The sequence below is a fragment of the Nycticebus coucang genome, chromosome 11 (assembly GCF_027406575.1).
Source record: "Nycticebus coucang isolate mNycCou1 chromosome 11, mNycCou1.pri, whole genome shotgun sequence".
Lineage (NCBI taxonomy): Eukaryota > Metazoa > Chordata > Mammalia > Primates > Lorisidae > Nycticebus > Nycticebus coucang.
In genome coordinates this window covers 18,971,829-18,990,700 of record NC_069790.1, presented here as the reverse complement: position 1 = coordinate 18,990,700, position 18,872 = coordinate 18,971,829, and the positions used below count along the sequence as shown (strand labels likewise).

The window sequence follows — 18,872 nt, the reverse complement described above, 5'->3', positions numbered from 1 at the left end:
CGTCCTTCACCAAGGTGCATGACGGTGACACTCAATACAACGTTTCTAGGTAACAGGTGCAACTCAGGCAAAAAATGAATTTCACAAAGTGATGAAAACGTGGCAGCAGGAGAGTATACCACATGGTATGCTGCAGACAAGAGGGTTCCGTTTTGAATCTACATGACTCGGGGAAGCCAGCTTTTCTGACACCTGAATTCCTCATCTGCAAAATGGGTACAAGGTAAATAAAGAGGTGTGAAAACATTTTATTTATTTATTTATTTGTTTGTTTGTTTGTTCATTTTTGAGACAGAGTCTTACACTGTCACTCTGGGTAGAGTGCCATGGCATCATAGCTCACAGCAACCTCGAATTCTTGGGCTCCAGCAATCCTCTTGCCTCAGCCTCCCAAGCATCTGGGACTACAGGAGGCTGCCACACTGCCTGGCTATTTTTAGAAACAGGGTCTCCCTCCTGCTCAGACTGGTCTAAGCAAACCAGTGGCCTTGGCCTCCCAGAGTGCTAGGATTATAGGCATGAGCCACCTCATCCGGCCCAGAACACTTTTAAATGGCTACGTATTTCGGTATAAATATAACTCTCCAGTGATTTATTTTAAATTTTTTTTTGTTACCTATACCTTTGTATGGTTCTTAAATGTCAATGTAACATTGGATTCTATTTCACTTTACACACCAATCCTGACATTAAAAAGATGCATAAGACACACAGGACATTCTAGTGCCTGAACAATCTATATTTATTCCCCCTGTTGTAAAAGAAAAAAAAGTGACTGGAAATTTGATACACGGAAGACAGTGTGCATGTGTCAGGCCCCATGGCGATCCCAGGACAGTGATTAGGTAAGTGACTTTGCACGATTATAGTAATGGCCGTGGGGGATGGAGACCAGAGGACGTTACTTCCAAAGCACAGGCTGGGAGAAGGGGTTGCTGTCTGGCACACCGTTCTCCCACACCCACACACCCTACCCTTTGCATTTTAGTGTCTAGACTGAAGACTCTCTTTTTTTCAACCCACTCCATAAAAGCCATTACTAGGTGATTGTTTAATGGGCACACGAGCTACTGCTTCATGAGCTGGCGAGCTGTACGCTAGCTGTTGCCTTCCTGCAAGAGTGTGAAGTATAAAAGGCATCCAAACAGACTGCCGTCTCCAGAAAGAATGAGTAGAAATGGAAACAGGTGGCCATAAAAGGAACTGTCCAACCAGGGACACTTTCAAAGTGAAGGTTGGTGCGATCATTTATGCCGGAAACACATAGCCACACTGGGTTTGCACACTGCCATCCTCCTTTTACGCTTCTATTTTTATCCCCAATGTAGTTTCTATCTGGTTGAAACATGGGGAGCTGGCTCAGACTAAGGAAGAAAAAGGAACACTTTGCAACCACCCACCTGCCAATGAACATTTCCCCTGCCTAGTGGAAGGTTCCAAATGATTCAAAAGGGGATGTTCACAAAGTGTCACTGGATCCACTGAGCCTCTTTTACATGCTACATAATCACGTGAAACCCCATTCAACTGAATTGCTCCCCCACTACTGTTCCTCAAACTTGGGGTTCTTACAGGGCTCCTGTCTACACAAACAACCTTAGAAAGCTGGAATCCAACAAAGAGAAAGCACCCCAATTAGCAACCTCCGTTCTCTTTCCCCAAAGAACACTAATAATAAAATAAAACGGTAAAACGCCAAGTTAGTTAAAATTGAACTGGGATATACATTGTTTTTTTTTTTTAAAGACAGATTCTCACTCTGTGCCCTGGGTAGAATGCCATGGCATCACAGCTCACAGCAACCTCAATCTTTGGGGTAAAGGGATCCTCTTGCCTCAGCCTCCCAGGTACCTGGGACTACAGGCACCCACCACAACACCTCGCTAATTTTTCTATTTTTTTTTTTTAGTAGAGACGGGGTCTCCCTCTTGCTCAGGCTGGTCTCAAACTCGTGAGCTCAGGCTATCCACCAGCCCCAGGCTCCCAGAGTGCTAGGATTACAGGTACGAGCCACCATGCCTGGGCTGATATACATCTATTTAGAACCCTCATTTGTGGACTCCAAATTGGTAACTTGATTCATTATGTCAGTTCTTTTAATTCATCATCAATCATAATTTACCCTGACCTGTATTCAAAGCTGAGTAGCTTTGTATTCTTTTTTTTGTAAATTTTACTTCTAATTGACAAATAGTAATTTTTATATTTATGTGGTACAATGTGATATATAGATACATATATGCCATGTGGAATGATCAGGTCAGGCTAATGAACATATTCATCAACTGAAATAATTATCATTCCTTTGTGGTAAGACATTTAAAATCCTATCTTTTGAAATATATAATACTTGCGTTTTCTTTTTTTTTTTTTTTTTGAGACAGAGTCTCACTCAGTTGCCCTCGGTAGAATGCCATGGCGTCACAGCTCACAGCAACCTCAAACTCTTGGTCTCAAGTGATCCTCTTGCTTCAGCCTCCCGGGTAGCTGGGACTACAGGTGCCTGCTACAACGCCCGGCTAATTTTAGAGACAGGGTCGCCCTTTTTTGCTCAGCTGGTCTCAAACTCTTTAGTTTAAGCAATCTGCCCACCTCCGCCCCCCAAGAGTGATGGGATTATAGGTGTAAATTATATAACACTTTCTTGTTAACTATAGTCACTATGCCATGCAACCAATCACCAGAATCTGAAACTCTGTACCCTTTAACTCTTATTATTATTTATTATTTTTTTTTTTTTTGCAGTTTTTGGCCGGGGCTGGGTTTGAACCCGCCACCTCCAACATACGGGGCCAGCGCCCTAGTCCTTTAAGCCACAGGCACCACCCTGTACCCTTTAACTCTTTAACCTACATCCCTCCTTTCCTCACTAACACCCCCTTTTCTTCAGCATTCTTGAAAAAAAGATATATAAAGGAAATAGTCTAAGCAAGAGTTGAAGTGTCCCCTATGTGAACAGCTCAACTACAACTTGAACTTTGCTTTAAAAATGAAAACAATGTAACCTAAACATTTATACCCTCATACTAATCAGAAATTTTAAAAAATGTAGGGCAGCACCTGTGGCTCAGTGAGTAGGGCGCCAGCCCCATATGCCGAGGGTGGCAGGTTCAAACCCAGCCCCGGCCAAACTGCAACCAAAAAATAGCCGGGCGTTGTGGCGGGCGCCTGTAGTCCCAGCTGCTAGGGAGGCTGAGGCAAGAGAATCGCGTAAGCCCAAGAGTTAAGACGTTGCTGTGAGCCATGTGACGCCAAGGCACTCTACCCGAGGGCGGTACAGTGAGACTCTGTCTCTACAAAAAAAAAAAAAATGTAAAGAGAAGAGTTTAGAAGCAATTACCTGAGTGACTACAGGAAAATGAAACAGTAAATACATATCTTTAGATTATTTTAGCAAGATATTTGAATTTAAAAAATAAATGAGTAATAATGATTACCACTAACAAAAGCAAAACCAACCCAATACTTTCAGACTGCCCTACTTTACAATTATTTTTACATTTAACACATTAACTCCCCAATTGAGTTTTATTTAACATACTAGTTTTGAGCCCAGCACCTTGTGAAACACATCTCTTGCACAGACAGCCATACCAGAAAAAATTTTTTTTTCCCTTGGGGGCCCAGTGTTTTATTAGATGTCCCTAGGATCCGGGCTCAAAACTAATGTGAGTTAAATACAACTCACATGTCAGTTAATGCGCTTGACCTAATGAAACACCATGACCCCAAGGAAAAAGAAACTTTTTCTAGTGTGGCAGTCAAGGTGTTAACCATCTCAGCAACTCTAAGAGGTGGGGACTCAGATTATCTTCATTTGAAAAAAAGGAAAACTGAGGCTGATGAAGATGATTAGCTCACCTGAAATCACCCACCTGGTGTACTGAAAAGGAGACTCAAACCCTCAAGTAAGTATGTACTCATTTCACTTTCAACCTCAGACTCCTTTTCTTTTTTCCCAAATTCAATCAGTCATCAAATCCCTTACTTTTTGTCATGGGTGACTACAGAAAAATATCTTCCATCCACCCACCATTCCGGTCCTTTCCTCTGCTCAGCCTCTGGCAGGGGGACTCAGACTAGAAGGTGGGGGCAGGGCAGTCTGAATCCAAGTTGCATTTGCAGAGCAAGCACACTGCTTTATTTATTTCTTCATCAGACCAAGACCCTGTGTTTATTTGGGTAGGCCTAGAAGTCAGGGATTTGAGGCGCCCATGTTTCCCGGGGCCCTGCCCCCTGCTGCACCATCTAATCTATCCTCCAGGGTGCCTTGGGACTTAGAATTTTCACTGAAATCCTACTGCATCTTTTCCTTGCCTAAAATCCTTTGACTTTCTTTCCTTTCTTTCCTGCTCAATCAATCCAGTGCCCAGCACCTGGCTGAGCTGACACACAGCCCCTCCCACACTTTCCTCCACCACCTTGACTGCTATATTCCCTGGAGACATCATGTTCTTTCCATTAATACTCAGTTTTCCAGATCCTTCTCAAAAGTCACGTCATTTGTGAACTCACTCTTCTGTGATCTGCACATACTCTTATTATCCCTAAGAGGTCTGCCTCTGATACAGCCTTTCACCCCTGTTCCACATACAGCCTATAAAATGCAATCAGAATGGCTGAAGACTGACTGGAATGAATGAATGGAACATTATGTTGGGGGCTGTAGGCCCAGCAACAGTTTAATTTGAAAACATTTACATATAAGTGTAAGCCACACATCTCTTTTTAAAATATACAATTAATAAGTAAAGCTGGCAAGGTGCAGTGGCTCATGCCTATAATCCTAGCACTCTGGGAAGCTGAGGCTAGATGTTCCAGACCAATCTGCAAAAAGTGAGAGGCCCAGTACCTACTAAAACATAAAAAGAAAAAAAAAATTAGCTGGGCACAGTGGCACATACCTGTAATCCCAGCTACTCAAAAGGCTGAGGCAGGATTGCTTGAGCATTGCTTGAGTAGCCCAGGAGTTGGAGGTTGCAGTGAGCAAAACTCTGGTCTCCTACTAAACGAATAAATAAATAAATAAATCTTTACTGTGTTTCTCTCACATAAATCTAGTCAAATGTTTTCCTCAACTGAAGAATGGAGAGTAATCAACAAAATATTTCTAATGAGTCAAAGTAACCTCCCAGTGAGAGATGACAGAGACCTACTCACTGGTCGACAAGAAGTCGATTTAACGCGAGCTGTGCTAACTTGCTGTAAACACTGACAAGCACTGGAGAAAACAGAATTTTTTACTTCTAAAGACCTTCATTATTAGGAGAGCTGCCTGGATATGTGTGTGTGTTTTTATATGTGCGTGTCTTTTTCTCACATACATACACAACACATACTTATTATTTAGTGTACGAAAGAATCAGTCCCAATCCCCCAAACCAAAATTGTTGAGTAGAGATCATTTCCCACAGGGTGGCCCACAGTTGGAATAACTAGGGCGCAGGTCTACTATAAAATCTGAGAAATGGTAGGGTGAAGTGGGGGTGGGCAGGAGTCAAGTAAAAACCAGCCTTACTGAGTGTGATTGGAATTCACTCTTCAACCGACCAAAACTGTGCAATCTGACCATCCCCTCCACTGGCTCTACTTCCCAAGCCACATGCCTTCTGAGGGCCAAGGATCAAGCCAGCTGTGGTTGTGCATTTGGGCGAAAGAGCCCAAAAACAGAAAAAAAAAATTATTTTGAAATGCATTACTCTTCAAAATTAAGGGTAATTGTGTGTAGCAGCCTGGAAAATATAGCTCATCCAGTATACTCAGCTACTGAATCCCACAGCACAAAACACTGTCACTTTAAATGCAATTTCGAACTGAAAAAAAAAAAAAAAAAGGCACAAAGGGCGGAAGGAAGGGTGGAGGCTTGCTATAGGGCTGTGACTTATAAGAAGACAGATGCAGACAGAGCTGATAGACAAGCACAGTACTGCTATGGTGCTGAAGCCACTAGATGCTGCTGTGGGCTACTACAGCAGCCATACAGAGAAGGCAATAAAAGGTTGACAGAGAATTACATAAGAAAATTAATGTGGCAAGATTAGGACAAAAATCTAATGGACAAAATGGAAAAGGACTTCACCTTACCTTGAAGGCTTCTCTCTGACCTGCTATAACGTTCCGGTCACTCCAGTGGAATATCAATATCTATTTAACTACCCAACTAGCCAAGGTGGGTTTCACAAGGGAAGGGGGAGGCACTGCACTCAGTTAATTCATTGCCAGGCAGACAGACATTTCCTTCATCTCATGACAAAGGCCTTTCTGAATGAGCCAATCTGAGCTTTGTCACCCACCTTCCTCCTCTTTTCATTCTTCTCATTCCCATTAGTTAAAGGTTGCAGTTGACCAGTCACCAGCGGTCAGAATTCAAAACCTTGTTGGGAAAGCAAGACATAAACGCACTAGTTACAGTTTTGCTCACAGCCACAGGGTAACAGGAAGAAACACACATGAAATTCAAAGGTCAAAGCCATCTGGGTGAGGGGAACAACAGCAATACAGGAGTGAAGAGAGCTGGAGAAGAAAGTTGGGGAGCCCGAGGAAGTAAAAGGACATAAAGGGTGAGCTCCTCATCTGTGAAGACATCACCTGGGATTCTAAGGAATAACCAGTAAAGAGAAAACCGGGGCTGTCCCAATTGCTGTTGAAAGTCTATAGATTCTCTGTGACACATAACTGGCCTAACCTGTTCAAAGCAGTGGTTCTCAAGTGAGGGGGGCACCTGACAGGACAATCTGTAATACTTGAAGACATTTTTGGGGTCGTAACTGAGGATGTTACTGGCATGTGTGAACAGAGGCCAGGGGCGCTAGTAAGCATCCTTCAGGGCACAGGTCAGCCCCCACAGCAAAGAATTATCCAACCTGAAATGTACTGAGGTTGAGACCCCTGATACACAGGAGTCAATAAAATAGACAACAGCCTACAAGTGGGAAAGGGACAGCAGCAGCAGCCTGGGCATCTCCCAAGGGAAAAGTCATCTGGGTCAAAGGACTCCGCTCTCTGGCCCCCTGCATTAGTATTAATCCAGGGCAACAGAAGTAGCAAAGGTTATTGATGTTCTAAAAAATATTCAATTAAGTAAATTCCCCTTCCAATTGGTTCCCTCCCAATGGATCCCATGCTTTTTGCCTTCACCATGACTCATCTACAGAGAAAAAAATGTTGGCTAAAGAATACATGCCCATTCTCCTTGGCAAATATTACTCTCACTTTAGATTAATAAAGTGTATTCTGCCTTATGTGATCCAAAATCATGAGCTAAGTTGATGGGCATTGTGTCCCTGGGAGAAGGATCCACTGACTCTCAAGGCTAAGGTCAATGTTAGAATGAGATATCCAAAGGTAGTGTCAATTCTGAAGAACTTGGCCTTGGTGGTAGCAGTGACTTCCCTGAATGCCATGATGAGCCAGGGCACATCCCTCTGAACCACATACAAGAGTGAGGAGCCCCTGGATGGCACCACAATATAGCTCCACATAGGGTCCTGGCCCCAGATGCTGACAAGTCCGGGAGAACTGACAAGAACAGAATTAACCAGCACAGGCATCATGGTGCAGGGGAAAGAAAGAGCCATAGAAACAGTCAGAATAACTGGGTTGAAGGCTCACATGCACTCTCCACATACCCCTGTGACAGTCATCCCTCCAAGTCACATCTATACAAATGGGATAACAATATTATGTAGATTATTCCCCATCATTTCCTAAACAGCATCCCAGGAGGAAAGGTGTCAGTCCACACTGATCCTATAACCCCAAGGCCACCCTCGATCATCGTTCAGACTACTCCTCCTTATCTAGAGGCACAACCCGCCCAGCACACAGCAGTTCTGGAGCTGAGCAAGTAGTGCCTTTCCACTGCTTTCTACTGAGGAAAATTTTGTTCCCTACCTTAACTGTTAGAACAGTCAAAACTGTAGCCTCAGTTCCTAAAATTGAGGTTCCAATAATAATCTTGCTCAGATTCTGGAAATCGGTGTTTGTGGGGGCCCAGAACACTGAGAATCATCTCCTTCTATTTATACATGTGACTAATTTCTCTACTCAGCACTATGCCAGGTTGTTGGTGTGGGTAATTCTGTTTGATGAGCTAGCACTCCCTCTCTCTCACAGATTTCAATCTGGTACTTAACTGTTCACCCCACTCTAGGCCAGTGACAAAATTCTGCTCTGACTGTACTTGCACTTATCTTCTAAAAGGTTAGACAACACAGAGCTAAGACACAAGTGGTTAATTTAATCACAGATCATGACATGGCTTTGCAGGCTTCAGTTCTGGCTATTACGGATTAAGTTCCAATTGTTAACATTCAGACAACCTGAATTATCCAGGGAATTGAACACTGCAACCAACCAGTGTGTGCACTGTGCATGCAGGCTGGCTTTGCTAAACTAAAAATGCCATGCTGGCATATTCAAGGCTCATCATAGGCCACACGCATGTCACAGGAGCCACACCCCGTCCATGGCTGGCCTTCATGATTTTTATATTTTAGACAGTGCTGAAGTTCTCAGCATTTGACCTTTTCCTTTGGATAAACAGTCCAAGCCCAGGTGAGCAAAAACGCTTCATCTAATCATGCATCACAACAGTGTGGCCGCCACCAGAAATGATTTTAACTGTTTTTGCAAAGCTCTAAAAACAACTACAGTCACTCATATGGTGAATACTAGGCATGAAAATATGAAAGGAAAAGTCTAGAAAAGACCTCAAAAGTTCTAAACTAAACTTTTTTCTTGGCGACAAAAGAGTATAACCTGTTAGTTTTATTCTAAGTAAGGGTAAAGCATTATTGCAAAGGGTCCTACTGCCTCTCTGCATCACTAAAGTGAGAAGCATGTCATTCGGTTTCTAGTTCCCCTAAGATAGCAGCTTCCAGGCCCAGAACACTGGCAAGTACACACACAGTGGCATTTTGAAAAGTTAAGCCAATGGCTGACATTTTTACTGCATCTGGTTCAACATCTGGAAATAACATCTCTTGCAAGGAATTAAATCAATTGCATTTTGTAAAACAGAACAGCTAAGTATTTCTTAAGGTATGGCCCTTAGCACCTTCTTTACCAGAATCCTTGGCAAGTTAGTTAAAACTGTAGATTCCTCCAGAACTATTATTATTATTTATGCACTTTTTTTAAACAGAGTCTCACTATGTCTCCCTAGTAGAGTGCCATAGCATCACAGCTCACAACAACCTCAAACTCTTGGTCTTAAGCGATTCTCTTGCCTCAGCCTCACAAGTAGCTGGGACTACAGGTGCCCACAACAACGCCTGAGTATTTTTTGTTGCAGTTATCATTGTTTTTTTTTTGTTTTTTTTTGTTTTTTTTTTTTTCGGTAGAGACAGAGTTTCACTTTATTGCTCTCGGTAGAGTGCCGTGGCGTCACACGGCTCACAGCAACCTCCAACTCCTGGGCTTAGGCGATTCTCCTGCCTCAGCCTCCCGAGTAGCTGGGACTACAGGCACCCGTCACAACGCCCGGCTATTTTTTTGTTGTTGCAGTTCAGCCGGGGCCGGGTTTGAACCCGCCACCCTGGGCATATGGGGCCGGCGCCCTACTCACTGAGCCACAGGCGCAGCCCCAGTTATCATTGTTTAGCTGGCCCAGACTGGGTTAGAAATCCCCAGCCTGGGTGTATGTGGCTGGCGCCCCACCCACTGAGCTACGGGCGCCACCCCTCCAGAACAATTAAAACAGATTTCTTTTCTTTTTTTTTTTTTTTTTTTTTGGGTATTTATTTATTTATTTATTTATTTTTATTGTTGGGGATTCATTGAGGGTACAATAAGCCAGTTACACTGATTGCAATTGTTAGGTAAAGTCCCTCTTGCAATCATGTCTTGCCCCCATAAAATGTGACACACACTAAGGCCCCACCCTCCTCCCTCCATCCCTCTTTCTGCTTCCCCCCCCATAACCTTAATTGTCATTAATTGTCCTCATATCAAGATTGAGTACATAGGATTCATGCTTCTCCATTTTTGTGATGCTTTACTAAGAATAATGTCTTCCACTTCCATCCAGGTTAATACGAAGGATTTAAAGTCTCCATTTTTTTAATGGCTGAATAGTATTCCATGGTATACATATACCACAGCTTGTTAATCCATTCTAAAATCACAATGACATTAACATCCAATGTCTGTTTTGAGAAACACTATTTTCCATCTTCTCTTTCATGTTTTAAATTGCTGGTCTGGACTTACTAAATTGTATCCTAATCCTCTCATGGGTTGCAACCCTAAGCTTACTAGTCTAGTTGACGAGAAGGAAAACAGAACGAGAGCTGCACGATTAGCAGCAAACACTTCAGCCTTTGTGATGCAGTGGGTTTAGTAACTCCCCACCTTTTCCAAATTCAACAGAATGTCTTATAAACCATACTATCTCCTTGGATGGTTCCAGGCATTAAAAAGTGGTTGCAGGCTTCAGTTACAAACCTTAATGGTACCCACTGTCTTAAATCTGGACCGGAAATTATTACCTCCATTGGAAAGACCATCTCTAACCCTTCAGTGTTAAGAAAGATGATGAAGTAAGCAAAATGTGTGCTCAGGAGAGCCTCCACCACATGGCAACAGCCACATCCTCTGGCAAGGGCTTCAAAGCCCTCCCTTCCCCCACCACTCCCTACCCACTCACACCAAACACCCAAAGGGGGTAAATTATTTTAAAACATTCAAGTATTATCTTCTCTTCAAAATAGTAACTCAGTAAATGCTAAGGACTTAGCCATACTTGTCAAAGCCTCTCATCCCTTTTCTCCCTTTTATTTATCTTCTCCTAGGCATTTCTTATCTCCCCTCTTCCCTGCACCTGCCACACAGCTTCCCTTTCTGCCTACTTCACAGCCTTCTCTCCTCTGCTTTCCCTTTCTTCTTAGAAAAAAGAATGAGATAGAGCAGATGCCTCTGATTTCACTGTGCTTACAACATGCCCTCCTCTTCAGGCGATTTTTTTTGTTTTCTAAAGCAACATCAGACCTGGAGCAGTCATATGTTATTAATAATGTGCACTGATTTTCTAATCTCCCAAGGAATCACCTTTCTGTTCACATCTTCGGTCTGAAACTCTAAAGGAGGAATCTACTCAAGGCAGAATGGAGTCTGAAAGAATAGTATCTGGGCTTGGGGGAAATGCCAGGGAAAAAGAACAAAAACCTGTTACCTGAGCCTGTCACCTGTCACTTATGCCACAGTATTTTCCTGGTATACAGTAGAACCTCTGTACGTTGAACACCAAAAGGACTATCACAAACTGGTCAACACAGAGGGGGTCAACATAAGGAACTAGGCCTACTGTACTGATACGTACATGTGGTGCATGTCTGGTCTATGAAAATTAGGTCAACTTGAGGCGACAGTCAATTTTGGAAAGTGGTCAACTATGGAGGTTCTACTGTATTTCCCTGGTGGGCCTCTCCCAACATAGCCATCTGACTCTCAGCCAATCAACAAATGTGTACTGAGCACCTACTGTATGCTAAGAATCAGTCTAGCTTCTGGAGCTATAAATAAGAAAAGGTAGTCATTGCCCTCCTGGAACTTCTAACAGGGGAGACAGATTAATAATCAAATAAAACAGATAAATATATAATGCCAGGGGATAACAAGTGCTAAAAGAAAAAACTGAGTAATGTAAGAGGACCAGAGAGTGGCTGGCTGCTGTTTTACATGAGGTAGTCAGGGAAAGCCCCCTACAAACTGGTAACTGGGCAGAGACCTGAAATAAGCAGAGGACATGTAGGGGGAAAGCTCTAGAATAGCATGGGCAAAGCCCTGGGAGAGAGCTCAGGAAAAAAGAATGAGAGTGGATGCAGTTAACAGGAACTGGGATGGAGGGGAAGACCAGGCTACCCACCCTGTAGCCCAAAGACGGCTCCTGAGATGCCCCAGACTCCCACCAAGAACCGCCTTTCAGCCTCCCTCTCTCTGACACCTACCAAACTTCTTGTTCCCAGATTTCCTAACCTCCTGACACAATCCCTCCTCAAGAGTCCCAGCACTCTAGGTCATTCCCTCACAATTTACCAATCTGTTTAATTTTTTCTTAAAAACTGAGCAGTAAATGTACTTGGGATAAAGGCAACATGCACATTTAACCGCAGCCTCCCAGAGATAGGAAATGTACCATATAGTAAAAAGCAGAGGTTCAAAAGGTCAGCTATTAAAAAAAATTTAATGTCTGCTATGTGACCACAAGGCATCTGGCCTCTAATTTATAATCTCTAGTTCTGTAAATTGGGGGATAATAATCCTTGAGACAACCTTGGGAAGGAGGTAGGGAAGTGAGAGAACCTGAAATCCCATGACCAGAGGAGGCCCCGCGGCTACCAGCCTTTGGAACCTCAAAGTGATCCTGAATAAGATTAGGTCCCTCTAGTTCTCAAAGTGGCTCTCAAAGATTTAATATATAAATGCAGATCTTAAATTACTTTTATTTCTATAGAAATTAAGGGGAAAACTCAGAAATTCTTCCACAGCCCCACCCACGCCACCCCCAAGTCACTGGCAGGACCCGATCCCACTGGGAGCCTTTGACATCTTAACCATAAAGAATTAGGTCCTCACGCTTTATGGCACGCTTTATGGCAAGGGTGTTGGGAAGCCGGTGGTCTGAGACACTGAGTATCACCAATATGCTCAGGGAGTCTCAGCAGCCCACTCTGAGCTGAATCACCACGGGGTGCCAAGCCCTGGAGCTTCAGGTCAGTCAGTGCAGGTCTGGCCGACACCCCTGCTCCAATTGCCAACTTCAAATGGCCCCTAAGTAGGTGGGGGTCACTGGGCAGAGAGTCCCTGGCCGCCAAGCCCCCTGCGGTCTCTCTCTCTCTCTCTCACACACACACACACACACACACACACACACACACGCGCGCGCGCAGACCGCCTTGCGCGCGCCCGCGGCACAGCACAGACTTCCCAACCCCAAACACACGCGCGCACCCCGGGGCCGGCCGAGTTCTGTATTTCCTCTTCCTCAGAGCTACTTGGAAGATCGCGGGCGCCCCTCTCCAGTCCGATCCCCGGGCCCCCGGCGCGCCGCCGCCCGCTTCTGTGAAAGCGCGCCTGGTGCGTCCCCTCTCCGATGCCAGGACCTCTGTGAAGCCCCCAATCGCCTTTCCAGGTCTCAGAGGGGACCTCGGCGTGTCCGCAGGAGGAGGATATTTACTAGCAATCTACCCCCCACGGCTCCCAGTTGCCCAAAACGCCCTCTCCCGCCCCTCTGGACCCCCATTCCTCTCCAGCCCTTCACAGCCCCCTCCCAGGAGCGCGCTCGCCCGGGGATTCGCTCCTATTTGCGAGTGAAGAAGAAAACCCAACTCCGAACCGCCAGCCACGTCTTCGGTCCTAGGAATTTTGACTCGATGATCTCAACTCCCCAGTGCCCTGTCCCTCAAACCCCCAACCCAGCAGCGCAACCCTCCAGAGCCCCACTCCCTCCGACCCTGGTCAAAACGCTTCCGCGGGCTCCCGACCCCGGGCCCTACGCTCCCTCCCCTGGCGCTGCATCTCCAGCACCCCTACCCTCCGCTCCCAATCCCATTCCCGCCGCCCCCCTGTGCCCTGACTTCTCCAACTGCAGAGCGCCCCAACGCGCCCGCAGCCTTCATCCCGCAGAGCGCGGCGGCCACCCCCGCCCTAGCCGCGCCGCCCCCAGGGAGAAAACAAAAAGTGTGTCCGCGGCGCTCGGAGTCCCCCGGAGCAGGACGCCTCTTCCCGGCCCCAGTCCCAGCCCCCTCCCCGGCCACGCTTAGGTCAGCGAGTCGGGGCACCGTGCCAACCCAGGAAACTTTACGAACCTGCTCAGGGGTCGCAGGACAGCGGCGGCAGGGGTTCCCAGCGATCAGAGATCTAGTGACCTGTGATCATGGAAGCGGGGCTGGAGGCTCTGTCGCTCAGCTCGAGGTCGCGTTGGTGTGGGTGGCTGTGTCTCTATCCCGTGCCCATCCTCGCCCGCTCCCGCTCGCCCCAGCACACGCACTTACACTCTGGGTCCGCCGGCTGCTGCGCCGCTGGCTGCCGCTGCTCTCACTTCCTCTTCCTTCCTCCTGCTGGCCGGAGACACATTTTGCATCTGCAAGGCATCCCGAGATCTGCCGCGAACTCTCCTCCCGAGCGGACGCTGCGGAGTTGCTGCCGCCGCCCCCGGCACCTGCGCCCGGACACGCGTGGTTGGCGCGTTAGCCTAGCGCCGGCACTCTGCTGCTTGCGCACTGCACTTTGCCTGGTAGCGGGTGGTGGGGTGCCCACGACTTTTTGAAGTCCCCTTATTTAAAAAGAGGGAAATAGCAAACACCGTGCACGCCTAAAATCTGCTATAAATAATGTGTGTGCAGAGCATGACTTCGATGAGCTCACAGGCGGCGTTTTGCAGGCACTAATTAACTCCGTCACCCTCACAGCGCCACCTCCGGGAGGCCGAAAGCTGGTGGCATTTTGTTACATGCTTTCATTTTTGGCAACTGGTTTGGGATTTTAAGGGGAAACTTCGGTGGGGTGTTTTAAAGCTACCTTCTAAGGCCAGTATGCTTGTGTTGACGCTCAGCCCCTACTTACCTTGCAGTTGAAACTACTGGATTTATTTCTAATCAAGACAGAGACTCCTAAATTTTGTGTAACTTTACATAAAGCAAGACATTCCACCCGCAATTTGGTATTTAGGATAAATGACTTAATTCAAGCAACCTTCTTCAATCATTCCACAGCAGAAATGAAACATGTTTACTCCCAGCGTAGCTGAAGAGGGAAATTACAGTTGTTGGAGGGCTGCGGGAGAAACACATGTCCTCTCCCAATTCAGAAACATCCACATCGGCTTTACCAGAAAACGCAAGGGCAGTTGCTATGTATTCCCTTCTAAATGGCAAAGGAAGTAAGTTGAAGGCAAGGAGACATTGAAATCAAAGGTAAAAAGCAAAGCTCCTCTTAGATTCTGCTCTCCCCTCAACTCCCACCCCCACACTGAGATTTAAATTTTAACCCCGTGCTGGCTGTCCGGTAGCAGCCAAGAGCCACAAAGGGCTGTTGAGAACTTTGAAATGTGGCTAGACCTGAGATGTTCTGTAAGGAAGTGTAAAACAGACACAGGAATTGTGAAAAAAAAGAATTTAAAACAATTTGCTAAGTATTTTTATATTTGTTATATTATTTCATAATGATAATTTGATGTAATAAGTTGAGTTAATGCATTGAGTTAAGATATAGACATATAATTAAAATTAATTTCATTGACTTCTTTTTACATCTTTTAATGAGGCTAGCACAGAATGTAAGATTACACATAAGGCGCTCATTAATGGCTCACATTGTATTTCTGATGAACAGCCCTGATCTAACCCCTTATTATAAGCATAACTCTGGGAGGCAATAATAGTAACAGTAATACCTAGGTCCAAATGGTTATAAGCCAGTAACTTAAAGCAGGACGATTCCAGGAAAACAACTTAATTTCTTTATTTTCTCATCTATAAAACCGTAATGATATAATAATAAAAGTCAAGAGGGCAACTATTAAATGAGGTAATTTAATCAGTAGTCAGTAACTGGAGATTTTACTGATACTGTGAGATGCTTGCAGTAATAAATATGAATTTGATCTACAGCTTTCTAGCAAAGGCATATAGACTTTAACTTTAGTGCATGCATTTTGAGCACTCAGTAAATGTTAGCTGTCATAAGGGTCCCCTCCTTGCCCTACAGTCAGCAATGCACCTCCCTATCACCTTTGGTCACAGGTCTGCCCTCTACAGTCAACATGGAGTAAATCACATTCTTTCTGCAGAAGATAACATTTCAGATCTTTGAAGATAGCTCTCAAATTCTATCTAAACATTTTTCTGAGGATTAAGCATTCTCAGTTACTCTCACTCCTCTGTGTGTGATAGGGTTTCAAATCTCATCTTTACCATCTTCTCCTTGAAGGATATCTATCTCTGCCCTTTAAAAAAAAATTAGTTGGCTTGCAGATTAGTTACCTAATCTACCATTAACAAATACAATACAGCAAGAGCGCTTGTCATTTTTTTTTCCAAATACATCTCAATTTTGATCAAAAGTGCAAGGGAAAGACTAGAAATTCTTTGCTATATTACTGTTAGGCCATGTTCGTGCTTATGTAATTGATGTTTGGGACAAAAGCTTAGTCCACTTTCTCTAAGTCTCTTTGAATATAATTCAGGTACCCAGTGTCTGCCTGTATTCACAGATAAGAAAAAAGTACTAGTATGCCATAATACACCCTGCTAAGGAGCTTACCCCACCTTGTTGGGAGAATAGAATTCTTTGGTTCACTGGTCCCTTCAGTTATTAATAATCCTCTTAACAGTGTAATTGCCAAATTTCTTTTTCTTTTCTTTTTTCTAATTTTTCCTCTCCTTTTTGTTTTATTTTAATAAGATTAGGAGGTACAAGGTGAATTCTATTACGTGTATATATTGCAGAGTTGTTAAGTTTGGGCTTTTATACCCATCACCTGAATAGTGTTCATCCTTCACTTCGCTCATCTACTCCCCCAATCCCCTTTATTTCCCTTTCAAAAAATGTTAATACATTTAGGGAGTACAGGTTTAATTTCACTATGTGTATGGTAAAGTGTACGTGTATGGTAAAGTCTAGGCTTTTAGTGTACCCATAACTTCAATGCCTCTACTCTTTTCAGTCTCCAATGCCCATTATACCACTCTATGAATCTTTGTGTAGCCATAGTTTAGCTCTAATTTGTAAGTAAGAATATGCAGCACTTATTTTTCTGTTCCTGAGTTACTTCACTTTGGATTATGGCCTCCAGTTTCATCCAAGATGCTATAAAAGACAATTCTTTCTTATGGCTGTAGTTTTCTGTGGTATGTACACCACATTTTCTTTAACACCTCACTTATTGATGAGCACTTAGGTTGATTTCATATCATTGCAATTGTGAATTGTGGTACAGTAAACTTGAGGACAGGTATCTTTTGATATAATGATTTATTTTCCTTTGGGTAGATACCCAGTAGTGGGATTACAGAACCAAATGGTAGATTTACTTACAGTTATTTGAGAAATCTCCATCCTGACCTCCATAGAAGTTATACTAGTTTACATTCCCACCAGCAGTGTAAGAGTGCTCCCTTCTCCTGGTGTTCATGTTAACATCTATTGTTCTTAGACTTTCTAGTTATGGTAATTCTAATTGGATAAGATAGTATTTCATTGTGGTTTTAATTGGCATTTCTCTGATGATTAGGGCATTTTTCTTTTTTATTTTTGAGGTGATACTATTTTTTTTGCATCAAACAAGCTCTTTTATTTATTTTACTTTTTTATTAAATAACAAACACATAGATCATGTATACATTAATGCATTTATGGAGTACACTGTGCTGATTTCATATAGAATTAGGGATGCTTACATCACACTGGTTAATATATACCTCATGTCGTTTACTTAATTACTGTGTTAAGACATTTATACTTATACTAATAGATCTGACATGTACCCTTGCATTATGCACCATAGGTATGATCCCACCATTCACCCTCCCTTGATCTGACCTCTCCCCTACCCTCCCACCCTCCTTCCTCTCTCCTTCATCTTGGGCCATAGTTGTGATCTATTCTTCATATGAAAGTGTGATTGATTGTGATTAGGGCATTTTTCATATGTTTTTTGACTGTATATCTTCTTTTGAAAATGTCATTTGCATCTTTTTTAATGGGTTATCTGATTTTTTTCTTGATGAGTTGTTTGAATTCCTAGTATATTCTAGATATTAGTCATTTTATGACTACATAGTTTGTGAATAGTTTCTCACTTTATGTAGGTTGTCTGTTTACTCTTATGATTGTTTCTTTTGCTATACAGAAGCTTTTAGTTTAATTAAGTGCCATTTATCTATTTTTGTTTTTGTTGTATTTACTTTTGAGCTCCAATCATAAATTCTTTGCTTAGGTCAATGTTTAGAAGAGTTTTTTCTAGATTTTCTTCTAGGATTTTTATTATTTCAGGTGTTACATTTAAGTATTTAATCCATCATGAGTTAATTTTTATATATGGTGAGACAGGGATCCAATGTTCATTCTTCTGTATATGGCTATCTAGTTATCCCAGCACTATTTATTATATAGTGTCCTTTCCCAATGTATGTTTTTGTCTACTTTGTCAAAGAGTGGTTGATTGTAGGTATATAGTTGTATTTCTCAGTTCTTCATTCTGTTCCATTGAGCTATGTGTCAGTTTTTATACCAGCACCATAGTTTTTTGGTTATTATAGCCTTTAGCATAATTTTAAGTCTGGTAATGTGATATGTATAGTTGTGTTCTTTTTGCTTAAGATTGCTTTGGCTGGGCCAGGCAGCATGGTGGTTCACACCTATAATCCCAGCACTCTGGGAGGCCAAGGCGGGTGGATTGCCTGAGCCCACAGGTTCTAGACCTGCCAGAGCAAGAGTAAGACCCCATCTCTAAAAAAATAGCTATAGTCCCAGCTGCTTGGGAGGCTGAGGCAAGAAAATCACTTGAGCCCAAGAGTTTGAGTTTGCTGTGAGCTGTGATGCCATAGCACTCTATTGAGGGCAACAAAGTAAAATGCTGTCCAAGAAAAAAAAAAAGTGCTTTTGCTATTCAGGCTCTTTTTTGCTTCTGTATGAATTTTATAATTGTTTTTCCTAATTCTGTGAAACATGACATTGGTATTTTGATAGGAATTACATTGAATCTGTAGATTGCTTTGGACAGTATGATCCATTTTAACAATATTGTTTCTTACAACCCATGAGCGTGAAATTTTTTTTTCCATTTGTTTGTATTGTCTGTGATTTGTTTTATTGATGAGGAGTAGTTCTCCTTGTAGAAATGTTTCTCTTCCTTGGTCAAATATATTCTA

General features: G+C 43.4%; 1 protein-coding gene across 2 annotated transcripts in view; it reads right to left on the bottom strand.

The window, feature by feature from the left end:
• ELMO1 (engulfment and cell motility 1) overlaps positions 1-14,435 on the bottom strand; it is a 576,900-nt gene extending 562,465 nt beyond the window's left edge. The window contains exon 1 of one of the 2 annotated variants that reach the window (XM_053608836.1): positions 13,995-14,435. The gene's annotated coding sequence lies outside the window, so the exon portion shown is untranslated. Of the gene's footprint in view, positions 1-13,808 lie in introns of both variants that reach the window. The other variant, XM_053608837.1, reaches the window with a different exon arrangement.
• Positions 14,436-18,872: the final 4,437 nt, after the last annotated feature.